General features: G+C 47.6%; 1 non-coding gene across 1 annotated transcript; it reads right to left on the reverse strand.

The window, feature by feature from the left end:
* Nucleotides 1-9706: 9706 nt before the first annotated feature.
* TRNAR-CCU (transfer RNA arginine (anticodon CCU)) lies at nt 9707-9779 on the reverse strand. The gene has a single exon. It is a non-coding gene; the product is annotated as a tRNA-Arg (tRNA).
* Between the last annotated feature and the right edge of the window lie 2215 nt (nt 9780-11994).

The following is an 11994-nucleotide window of genomic DNA, read 5'->3' on the forward strand; positions in this document are numbered from 1 at the left end:
CGTCGTGGTAGAGCCGTACAGCATAAAGAAAGAAATATGATAAATTTGAATGGGAATGTTTCTTCACTAAATTAACTTTTGTTTAAAACAGGTTTTGTGGGGTTTTATTGGAATGTTTTGAGAATAGATATATTAGCATAATACAATCGTTATTAAACATAAAAAGGAGACATTTTAGAATTTGTACACTGGCCGCTGGGTCTTTATCAACTCAAACATTCTGTTTTTTTTCAGGAAGTGCACATGTGCGTTTGCTGCAATGAACAGACTTTGACACTTTATTTTGTATTGAAGCATCGAATGAGCGTGTGTACAAATTCTGCAGGGTCAGCTGTGACATCATGGCCAGCTGTGACATCACCTTTTGTGATTCCTAGATCCTGTGTTAACAGCTGTGTACAGAGGTGCTATTAGTCATTGTAACCCTACCTCTGATATTAAGAAAACGGCTTTAGAAGGAAAGCCCCAGTGGCCAGTGTGAAAATTGCAAGATTATTAATTTTGTTTTTTAATAAAGAACATGACATGAAAAAAATTGTCAAAAATGACATATATATATATATTCTTTGTTTTACATTTATTATTTTATATTTTGATATTTTAAATATTGTGTGTTTAAATGCATAGCCATAGCTTAGTAGAAAATATACTGTTTGGTATTTGGAGCATGAATGAAGATGAAAGCAATGGACTGTGTGTTTTAACTAGAGTTGAGCCACCCCCGTAGTGTTCGGGTTCGGTTCGTCGAACTGTTCGTTGAACTGTTCGTCGAACACCGTTAAAACCAATGGCAGGCAAACAAAAACACATAGAAACACATAGAAAACACCTTCAAAGGTGTCCAAAAGCTGACAAACTGCTCAGAAGACACAACTAACACATGGAAAAGTGACAAGTACATATAGTCATTCGAAAAGAAAAGAGGTGGAGGAGTAAAAGGAGGGGGAGACTCAGATATAGGTATGTCATGCCCTTCTAAAATCAAGAAAGGTTGGAGTAAAAATCTAAAATCAGCCTACCAACACCCAGACGTCGTGACAAGAAAATTAAAAAAATATATATCTTCAGGTAGAATGGCGGTTCCATTCAGAACACTTTCCTTACAAGACGTAGTGGTATCCAGGTTGGGAGTCGTGCCAAAAACGGAACCCAATACATTCGGACTAATCCACCATTTGTCATATCCAAGGGGCAGGTCAGTAAATGACAACATCGACGCGGAAACAAGTACAGTAGTATATACTGTACATCCTATGACAAGGCAATCAGGCGGATCAAGAAGTTGGGAAGGGTCACCCTAATGGCCAAAACAGACATTGATGTGGCGTTCCGGTTACTTACTACCTGTGCCTCCGAATAGTGTCCACCTATTGGGCTGCTTCTGGGAAGGAGCATACTATACAGATCGCTGCCCATGGGGATGTCCAGATCCTGCTCACTATTTGAGGCGTTTAGTTGCTTCCTCGAATGGGTTGTAATGGACGTTTCTAAGGGGGCACATATTATCCATTACCTCGGCAACTTCTTATGCCTAGGCCCAAAAGATTCGCCACAGTGTGAATACACGCGGTAGTCCACCTGTGAGAAGGAGAGAGCTGGAGGGAGAGCGGTCACCACAGAGCCGAGGGGTTAGATGGAGAACGGAAGAAGGAAAGAGGGCGAGGGAGGTAAGGGAGTACAGTGGAAGTCCGACCTGAGCTCCCCAACGTTCCTGCTGGGCAGGGAACAGCCCTGGGAAGAAAAGCCGATTGCGCATCCCTTTGAGGTTACGGGTGCGAGCGGGCAGAGGGACTACGCTGGAGTGCGAAGCTGACACGGCCAGTCCGTTCCTGCCCGTGCGACCTCCGTGTCGCCGGGTTTGTGCCAGAGCCGCGTGGACCCTGACGGCCAGCCCCCCTCTCCCAATACTGGTGCCTGTCCGCTGGTGGGTCGAGCCCCCCCGCGGTGGGAGGGGGGAGTAACATCTGCAGAAGAAAGACCACCTTCCAGCCAAACTAAGATGTCTACTTCTTTTCGTGGACAATGTGATACAATCCCTTTCTTATGGACATGCCCATCGCTACAAATTCCAGATGAGGCACAAAAACAGCAGGTGCTTCAACGGATATCAAGTGCTCCTTCAAGTGGGCTCTCCTCCACCTCAACTTCAACATCACAAATACTCCAGTCCTCAGAGGTGTCACCCCAATCGCACTTGCTTCCTCACAGCTCCCAAGTCTCCAGCTGCCCGTCTGAGTATGGGGTAGAACAGATGGTTGAGTCTGCAGAGCTGTTTACTCATACTATAGCCTGGGAAACGGAGGTCTGCTCCAGAGCTTCTATTAATCCAGATGAGGAAATGATCTGCACTGATGCCCAGAATCTTTATGAGTCGGATCCAGGACCAGATGAAGAAGGTTCTGAGCATAATGTAGACCCTCGTTCCAAAACTGTAACTCCTGTTGGTGGAGACAATGATGAAGACGATGATGAGACTCAAATACCTGATTGGAGCGACAACTTGACTTTTCGGTCAGGGCAGGAAGAGGTTGCCTCTGAGGACGACGGGTGTGAGAACACACGGGGTGATGATGACGAGGTTGAAGATCCCACTTACAGTCAACCCACAGTCAGCCAGTCGATGAGGTCAGCAGAGGAGGTGGAGGAGGATGCTATTGAAGACGAGGTTAGGTTGCGCCTTCCTGGACAGAGACGGAGTACTGGAAGCAAGTCAACAACTGCATCCTCAATCACAACTCTGCCTCTGACCACAAGTCGTGGTGGCTCTTCAGGTCGCATGGGCTCTAAGCCTTGCATAGCCTGGGCATTTTTTCAGATCGATAAGGATGACCCAACTCGTGTTATCTGTAATATTTGTCACCAAAAGCTAAGTAGAGGCCAAAAAATCCATAGTTTGAGTACTTCATGCATGAACCGTCACATGGATATGAAGCATAAGTTGCAGTGGGAAGCTCACTGTGCTACAATGCGGCCTAGCGGGCCGGGCCAACCACCGTCTGCCCCATCTTGTGCATCCGCGGCCTCTTCATCCTCTGTGACTGGGGGGACAGCAGTCACACATGTTTTTGGACGCAGACCTGCCACTTCTTTACCCGCAACAGCCAGTGTGATTGGCAGGTCATCATTTCATTTGGAAGTGGAAACACCAGCTGGTGTTGAGCGCTCTCCGACATCAAGAGCACCACCTTTGGATCAAAGCAACATAACTTTTCCACCTGCACCTTCCTCACAGACCGGTAGTTTGCCGGGGACACCCTACTCAACCCCGTCTAAGCACAACAGCCAGCCCTCGGTCCCTCAGATGTGGACAAGTAAAAGACCATTTCCTCCTAGCCATGACAAAGCTAAGAGGTCGAATTTCACCATCTGCAAGCTGTTGGCTACAGAAATGCTGCCTTTCCGCCTGGTGGACACAGAGGATTTTCGAGACCTTATGTCCGTCGCAGTGCCCCAGTACCAGATGCCCAGTCGGCACTACTTCTCAAAGAAAGGTGTGCCTGCGCTACACCAGCATGTCGCACACAACATCACCGCTTCTTTGAGAAACTCTGTGTGTGACAGGGTGCATTTCACCACAGACACTTGGACGAGTAGGCATGGACAGGGGCGTTACATGTCGCTGACTGGGCACTGGGTAACTATGGTGACAGCAGGACAAGGGGCTGCTGTCCAAGTCTTGCCGTCCCCACGAGTTGTGCGTCAATCCTCTTTATCTAGAAGTTCCTCCACTGCTTCTGCCTCCTCAACCTCCTCTCGGTCCTTCACCTGCACTCAAAGCCTGTCTGGTAATGCCACCTGCTTTCTAACTGCGCAGAAGGAATCCTGCACACCTCCTTACTATGCTGGCAGCAGGGCTCAAAGGCATCAGGCGGTGTTTACTTTGAAATCAAAACCGACAAAAGACCCATTTTGAGAAAGAGGAGTTTACAGAAAATGAGGAAAAAGTAAACCTCTTATAACAAATGATCACCTCAATCTATCTGTTGATAGTCCCAAAATGACACAGAAGGGATTTATATCATAAAATATAAACTTTATTGAAACATATACATATATGTATTATTATACAATTCCATGATATGGATAGAGAGAAAAAAGAGGATAAAAGGGGGGAGGGAGGGGAAGGGGGGAGGACAGCTAAAGAAAGCAGGATGAGATGATAAAAGTCCTGCAAAGGGACTACCATCCCCAATTCAGCATGCAAAGGTAACAGATGTAAGTCTGTGCTGCCAACTAGGTAGTACAGGATTATAATCAAGTGAAAATCCTAGTCCAGATTCAAATCCACGTTGGTGGGACCCTTAGGCAGAGGAGCATATAGCAAAGGACAATTCCCCCTGTATAGGATGTTAGGTGTTGGAAGGGTTAATTGCATAGCACTAAGTAATACTTTCTATTGTTATGTTGTGTTGTACCAACACCCACATCAGCGGGGCGGGGAGAGTGGCGTCAGAAGGTTGACATTACCTTGGGTCATGTTAGCAGAGTCTGGAGCAGCTAGAAGCGAGATGCTGGGGATGTGCAGTAGCCTGTTTACTTTGAAATGTCTGGGAAATGGTAGTCACACAGCTGAGGAGTTGTGGTCAGCTCTGGAGACCCAGTTTCATGAATGGTTGTCTCCACTGGACCAGCAACCAGGGAAGGCTGTGTGCGACAATGCTGCAACCTGGGTGCGGCACTTCGCCGGGGCAATGTCACACACGTGCCTTGTATGGCTCACGTGTTGAACCTGGTTGTCCAGCAATTTTTAGCCCACTATCCCGGACTAGATGGCCTTCTGCAGAGGGCACGGTCGCTGTGTGCTCACTTCCGGCATTCGCATCCTGCAGCTCAACAACTTACATCTCTACAGAAGTCGTTGGGCCTGCCAGATCACCAGCTGAAATGCGATGTGCCGACACGGTGGAATTCAACTCTGCACATGTTGCAGCGACTGTGGCAGCACCGACAAGCCCTGGTGCAATACGTTCTGATGTATAGCCTGGGCCAACGAGATCCAGAGGTGGTGCAAATCACGCTGCAGGAGTGGTCTCAGATCAGGGACCTATGCACCCTTCTGCACAGTTTTGAAATGGCGACGAAGATGTTTAGTGCTGACGATGCCATTATCAGCATGACTATTCCGGTGATATACATGCTGGAGCACATGTTAAACAGAATTCGGAGTCAGGTGGTGGGACAAGAGGAGGTGGAGGAAGTAGAGGAGGAGTCGTATGCGGAAGGGATAACATCTCCAAGGTCCAGACGGTCGGCAGCACCAAGGCGGCAGGCATGGGAGAGTGGGGGAGAGGGATTAACCAGGGCGCATAGTAGCAGCCAAACTGTTGAGGAAGGTGCAGGAGCCGAGGAAGAAGTGGAGGACGAACTGGCGATGGGCATGAAAGACTCATCAGATGAGGGAGACCTTGATCACATTTCTGTTGTGCGAGGTTGGGGGGAGAGGGCAGAGGAAGGAAGTATGATTCTTACCTCGCTACCAACACAACAAGGACCAGGTCCTCCTGGATGCGCAAGACACATGAGTGCCTTCTTGCTGCACTACCTGCAACATGACCCTCGGATTGTCAGAATTCGAAGTAATCCCGACTACTGGGTTGCCACACTCTTAGATCCCCGGTACAAAAGTAAATTTGCCGAAATAATTCCTGCCATAGAAAGGGATTCACGCATGCAGGAGTATCAGCAGAGGCTGTTGCAGAATCTTACATGTGCTTTTCCACAAAACACCAGTGGTGCACGTAGTGAATCTCACAGTTCTAACTTGCCAACCGTGGGACTGTCGAGTCTTCATCACTCAAACCGTAACAGTAACACAGTATCAGCTGGTAACAGCAATTTTGTGGAATCGTTTCACCACTTTTTTAGACCATCCTTTGCAAGGCCACAGGAGACAAGAAGTCTGACACATAGTCAACGCCTAGAGAGGATGGTACAGGAGTATCTCCAAGTGAACATCGAAGCCATGACTGTGTCACTGGACCCTTGCTCATTTTGGGCTTCCAATCTGGAAAAATGTCCGGAGCTTGCCACTCACGCCTTGGAGATCTTGTCATGCCCTGCAGCCAGCGTTCTCTCTGAACGTGTGTTCAGTGCTGCTGGTGGTGTGCTGACAGATAAGCGCACGCGGCTGTCCACTGAGAATGTAGACAGACTCATGTTCATAAAGATGAACAAATCATGGATCCGCAAGGACTTTTCTACCCCTGTGTCATCCTGGGGAGAGTAAAAGCTTGATGATTGGTTAAAATCACCTCACCAACCGTTTTAAGCAATCTGGGGCAATTGATGCCACTTAAGTGGTGTCTGTGCCACAATTTTTGGAAAAAATGGAGACTCTTTTTGGAGTCCCCTTGCTGTGTTTTACGTGACGTTGGCATCGTCAATTCCAGGTGGGTTGGGTCGCTCCCCCCCCCTTTTAACCGTAAGAAACTACATACACTATGGCTTGGGGTAACACAGATGGTTGAGTCTGAAGAGCTGTTTACTCAGAGGTCTGCTCCAAAGCTTCAGTGTCTGCTAGTCAGCGTAGTAGCCCAGCTCTGAAGCAACTCCAACATGTCCTTTCTATTTTCAGGCCACGGAGGATCCTGCGTACTCGTATGCAGGACTCTGAACCCCATCCATCACTCTTAACGCTTGCTCCACTCCGTCCTGGAGTCCTGACAGGAATATGTCCAGTCCAATATCCATTAAGTGAACACCGTCGGGCCGTATGAGGCCTGCTTTATCTCCTTCCAGTTGTCGGTGTCGTATCACTACACCGCCTCTGTCTCTTCTAAATTTTGCCATCCGAATATTTATTACCCGCCTTGTCCGTTCGATGGCCGTGATGTCTCGCGCACCTTGCCATACTGCTATCGGCACAATCTCAACCATACTATAGTTAGTTTTGTGAAAAATTCTCTGAAGCGCTCAGTGTCTAGTTTCATTATTGCCATTAGTTATGCGCTCTGGTGATGACCTAGGTCGTTTCCCCCGGCCGGTATAACTAAGATGACCGGACCTCTTGCCTCTCTCCCTACCTTGATTACCTCCATTAGTACCTGTGGCCATTGCAGGCCTCTAATACCTCTCCAGTTGAAATATGTGTTATGAAACTCTAATTTCCTCCCGCCTGGGCAGACTTTCGCCCTTTTTTCTGCCCAATATATATACGAGTGGCCTATCACCCACACTGTTGGCTTAGCGTCACCTGTAAAAGAAACAAACCACGTTAGGATAACAAGTCCGGTCTTATGTATCTCGCCAAGCACGTGGATCGCCATCTCCTTATCCCCTGAACTTCCGTTTCTGACAGTCCTGCTCTTGCTGCTTCCGTGGCCGCGCCTATGCGGAATGAGTGTGTCCCGTAATCTTTGGGGTGGTTCCCTGCCGATGTTAGGCATTTATTAAATATAGCTTGGAACTGGTATCTTGATAATGGCGTTCCATCAATGTGTGATAGGAAGAAATTACTTTGTGATCTGATGGTTATATATGTTTTTACTATTGTTACCCGACTCAGTGTACCGTTTGTGGGTTGTAGAAGTACCCAAGTGCCCCTGCCCACTGGAACCGTTTTCGATTTGCGTATGCGTAGACGTATTGCATTATTGGCTATGACTACGTCCTGGTGTAATAAGCCTCCACTGGTGGTAATTTTGGATTGAGGGACTAATTCGCTTATGCATAGCGCCCCGAAGAAGGCGATCGCAAATGCAGTAGACAGTAGTGTTGCTTCAAATTGTGAGTGTCATGTTAATGGTGTTAGGGATATGATGTGAGAAATCAGTTTTAGTGACACGGGACGGGACGTCTACACTCCTGACTTGGCTGACCCCTTTTCCACCCTTTTATGGATTGTCTGATGATGAATCTCTTTGTCACATCTCCCCAATTCAGTAGTTGGAAGTGAAATGCTACTCCGGTCAGACACCGCTGCGCTGACTCCCCTGATATGCTCCTCATCATTAGCTGGTGGAGAAATTCTATGGTGACTTGTAATCTGGCTTGTTCACATTGGTCAGCCCGTCTGCCTGCTACTAGTCGTGTCCACTCTTCCCATGCCTTACCGTATACTTGCCACGTCGACGGGGCAACTGACGCTCTGATTAATGGCATCAACTATTTGCCACTAGATCCCATAGGGAGGGTGGGCAACTGTTGCCCGATGGGTGGGCGTTGGGGAGGAGCTCTGTGAAAATCTGCCAATTGAATTGTGATAAAGCGTTAGCAGCAGCGTTAGATCCCTCAGCATCATGGCTAGCGCGGACCCATACATTGTGTTTTAGGCACATGAATGCTAGCCGGCATAGTAGGCCTAGCACTGGGAGAGACGATGATGCCATCTTATTAATGCAGTGCGCTAGGCTGGTGTTTTTTGTTATGAAGCGTATATTTTTGTTAGCCAGGCGCGCGCCCCATATTTCTATTGCTACCACTATTGAGAAGAGTTCCTGGAGTGTCTGTTTTTTTGTCAGCACTTGTTCTGCCCAATACAGAGGCCATAAGCTTGTGCACCATTGGTTATTTAGTATAACTGCATATCCGTACAGATGGGCTACTCCAATGAGTAACAGACACTGCTACAGGCCCAAAAGGTTTTACTTGGCTAGATGAAGTAAAAAATTGTTATTAAATACAAAGGAGGTGTAGCTTGGTACAGATGGGCTACTACAATGAGTAACAGACACTGCTACTATGCCCAAAAGGTTTTACTTGGCTAGGTGCAGTAAAAAATTGGTATTAGATACACAGGTGGTGTAGCTTGCAACACAGATAGGCTACTCCACTGACTAACACACACTGCTAGAGGCCCAAAAGGATTGGCTTAGCTAGATTTAGCCAAATGCTGTGAAAAACACTTGCACAGCACTGGCACAGACCTGCCTGGCAAAAAGTGCTAGGAACTGCTGTAACCTAGCCCTCAAAAGGGCTGCAATTACAACTAGTTCCTACTCCCTAAACCTATCTGTCTATTTAAGAGCAAATTCGCTTGCAATTCACACAGTTACAAAGTATAGCGCCCACAGCAGCAGCGGTGCCGTCTAACACTCAGCTGCAGCAGTGAGAAAATGGTGGAGACGGGGAAAATGGCTGGGTCTTATAGGGCAAGGACATGTGACATACACAGCCAATGACACATGCCCTTGCTTGTGTGAAAAAAAAGCACTTCGCTGCGTGTGTGCGCTACCGATAGGCTGACAGACTGCACCTCCCCACTGTAAATGCGGGAAAGAAAAAAAAAATGGAGATCAGCATTATTTCTGCAGAGATCCATCCCCTGCCCCTCCCCCCGCCCACTCTACACTGAAACTGTCTATTAACATTGATTAACAGTATTACTGTGAAAAAATCCAGTTACGATTTTGGCGCACGAACAGTTATCGAACATAACCTCGAACAGCCGGATTTTTTGCAAATCGTTCGGGTTCGTCGAACGGCTCGAACACCGCCCAAAACAGCTCGAATTTAAGATTGGCGAACAGTTCGAGTCGAACACCGCTCATCTCTAGTTTTAACAAAATGCTATATTTTTCCTCCCTACAAAGTAGATACTACTCTGTTGCATGTTAACACTCTCTCAGTACATGGAAATGATCTTTCGAAAAGGACAGAGGTTTGCAAGAACTAATTTACAGGCAAAGAAGACAGTATGACAGTCAAATAGTTTTCATATTCACCCTAAACATTCCACAAGGTGTTGCTGGAAATGGAGCTCAACAAGCACCCCGGATGGGACTCGAACCCACAATCCCTGGCTTAGGAGGCCAGTGCCTTATCCATTAGGCCACCGGGGCGGCACGAGCAAGTGCTGACATTGGCATTTGTTTTCCCTAACAGTGAAGCGATCATTTTTGATTGAGTTCTCAAGAATGATCTTGTAAGTTTGAACTCCAACTTGAAAAGATCTATAAGCACATGCATCTTTATTTTAGATGAAAGCAAGGGCTACCTTTGGAGGGTGGTTTTTATCTCTTAGCCAGTGTACATTATTAATGCCGATGAAGGAAAGTATATTGGACAGCCAGAAGCCTTAAAAACAAAATATATCTTCCACAATTCCCTTTCAATCACAGTACTAGATTATGGTGGGACTCACTAGACTTTTCGAACCGGCGGCAATTTAAAAAAAAAAAAAGACTTAGTTACTTACCGGTAACGGGATTTCTCAGAACCCATGACGGCACCACGGAGAGAGGGGATCCGCCCTTCAAGGACAGGAAACCTACAGATAAAAAGGGCGGCACCTCTCTCCCGCATCAGTTGTTTACAGAGCACAGAGAGGACCCCCAGGTTAGTAACACAAATTTTAACATTTTTAAAAGGAGCTTGCCAGACACACCGTGTGACTAAACATAGGTAAAAAATAAATGTGCACACCCATGTGTGAAGGGAGGGAATATAAGGGTGCCGTCATGGGTTCCGAGAAATCCCGTTACCGGTAAGTAACTACATCTTTCTCTTTCCCCATGACGGCACCACGGAGAGATTTGCAGAGAAGTGAAGATTAGGGAGGGACCACCAAATCCAGAACCCTTCTGCCAAAGGTAAGGTCCGAAGAAGAGGTTAGATCCAGCCGGTAGTGCTTAAAGAATGTAGAAGGGGAAGACCAGGTTGGAGCTCTACATATCTGCTCGATTGAAGCCCCAGCTTCTCCGCTCAGGAGGCTGCCACTGCCCTAGTCGAGTGAGCTTTTAAATCCTCTGGGGCGGTTTCCCCGCTTGAGGAGTATGCCAGGGAGATGGCGTCCCTTATCCACCTTGCCAGAGTGCTCTTGGAAGCACACAAAGAGAGACCTGTCCTTCCTACACTCCCGTGTGGCCTCTAAGTACTGGATAATGCACCTTCTGACATCCAAGGTGTGTAGGACTTCTTCCCCCTAGTTTTTTGGGTTTGAGCAAAAGGGAGGGTGACCTCCTGCGACCTGTGGAAGAGTGATCCCACCTTAGGAAGGTATGCTGGGTCAGCCTAAGTGTCACCGTCCTCAAGAATTTGCGTAAAGGGGGGCCCTGCTGATAAGGCTTGTATGTCGCTAACCCTACGTGCCGATGTGAGGGCTACTAGAAGATATGTCTCAAGAAATAGAATTTTAAGAGGTGCATTCGCTAGAGGTTCAAAGGGACGTTTGGTCAGGGCTGAAAAAACTAAATTTAAGTCCCAAGGAGGAGTATTCTGGGAGGGGATGGGCCTGGACTTGTGAGATGCCTTGATGAATCTGGAGATCCACCTATCCCTGGCCAGGTCGCAGTTATATAGGGCTCCCAGTGCCGCAACCTGAACCTTTAGAGTGCTTGTGGCCAACCCCCGCTCCAACCCTTTCTGAAGGAACTCTAAGATGGCAGTAATGGGGGCCTCCCCTAATACTTTCGAACCCGTGAATGAGAGGAATTTTTTCCAGGTTTTACCGTAGAGTCTGGTGGTTACGAGTTTCCTACTCTGCAGTAGGGTGGAGATTAAATTGGGGGAAAACCCTCTATCTCTTAAGAGCGCCCTCTCAAAATCCAGGCTGTCAAGTGCAGGTTTGCTACCTGAGGGTGAAGGACCGGTCCCTGAGAGAGGAGATCCGGAATTTCCGGAAGGAACCAGGGGTCGGAGGTGGACATTATCCTCTGGACATTATCCTCAGCCAGGAAAACCAAGGCCTCTTTGGCCAGAAGGGGGCAATCAGAATTATGTTTGCCTGGTCTTCCCTGACTTTCCTCAGAACCGCCGGAATAAGAGCAATCGGAGGAAAGGCATAAGCTAGCTGGTGGTTCCATGGAATTGAGAAGACATCTAATGCCGCTGGGTTCCCCTTGGGGTTGATTGAACAGAATATGTCCACTTTTTTGTTTTGCCAGTTGGCGAATAGGTCTATAAAGGGGTTCCCTAAAGTCTTTGTGATTTGGTTGAACACCAGCTGATTCAGCTCCCACTCGCCCTGTCTCAGCTGGGTCCTGCTCAGGAAGTCTGCCGTGATATTTTCTGCCCCTTTTATGTGGAGTGCAGATAGGGACTCTAGATTGTTCTCTG

The sequence above is a fragment of the Phyllobates terribilis genome, unplaced genomic scaffold (assembly GCF_046119375.1).
Source record: "Phyllobates terribilis strain yellow unplaced genomic scaffold, ASM4611937v1 Scaffold_11__3_contigs__length_659146591, whole genome shotgun sequence".
NCBI lineage: Eukaryota > Metazoa > Chordata > Amphibia > Anura > Dendrobatidae > Phyllobates > Phyllobates terribilis.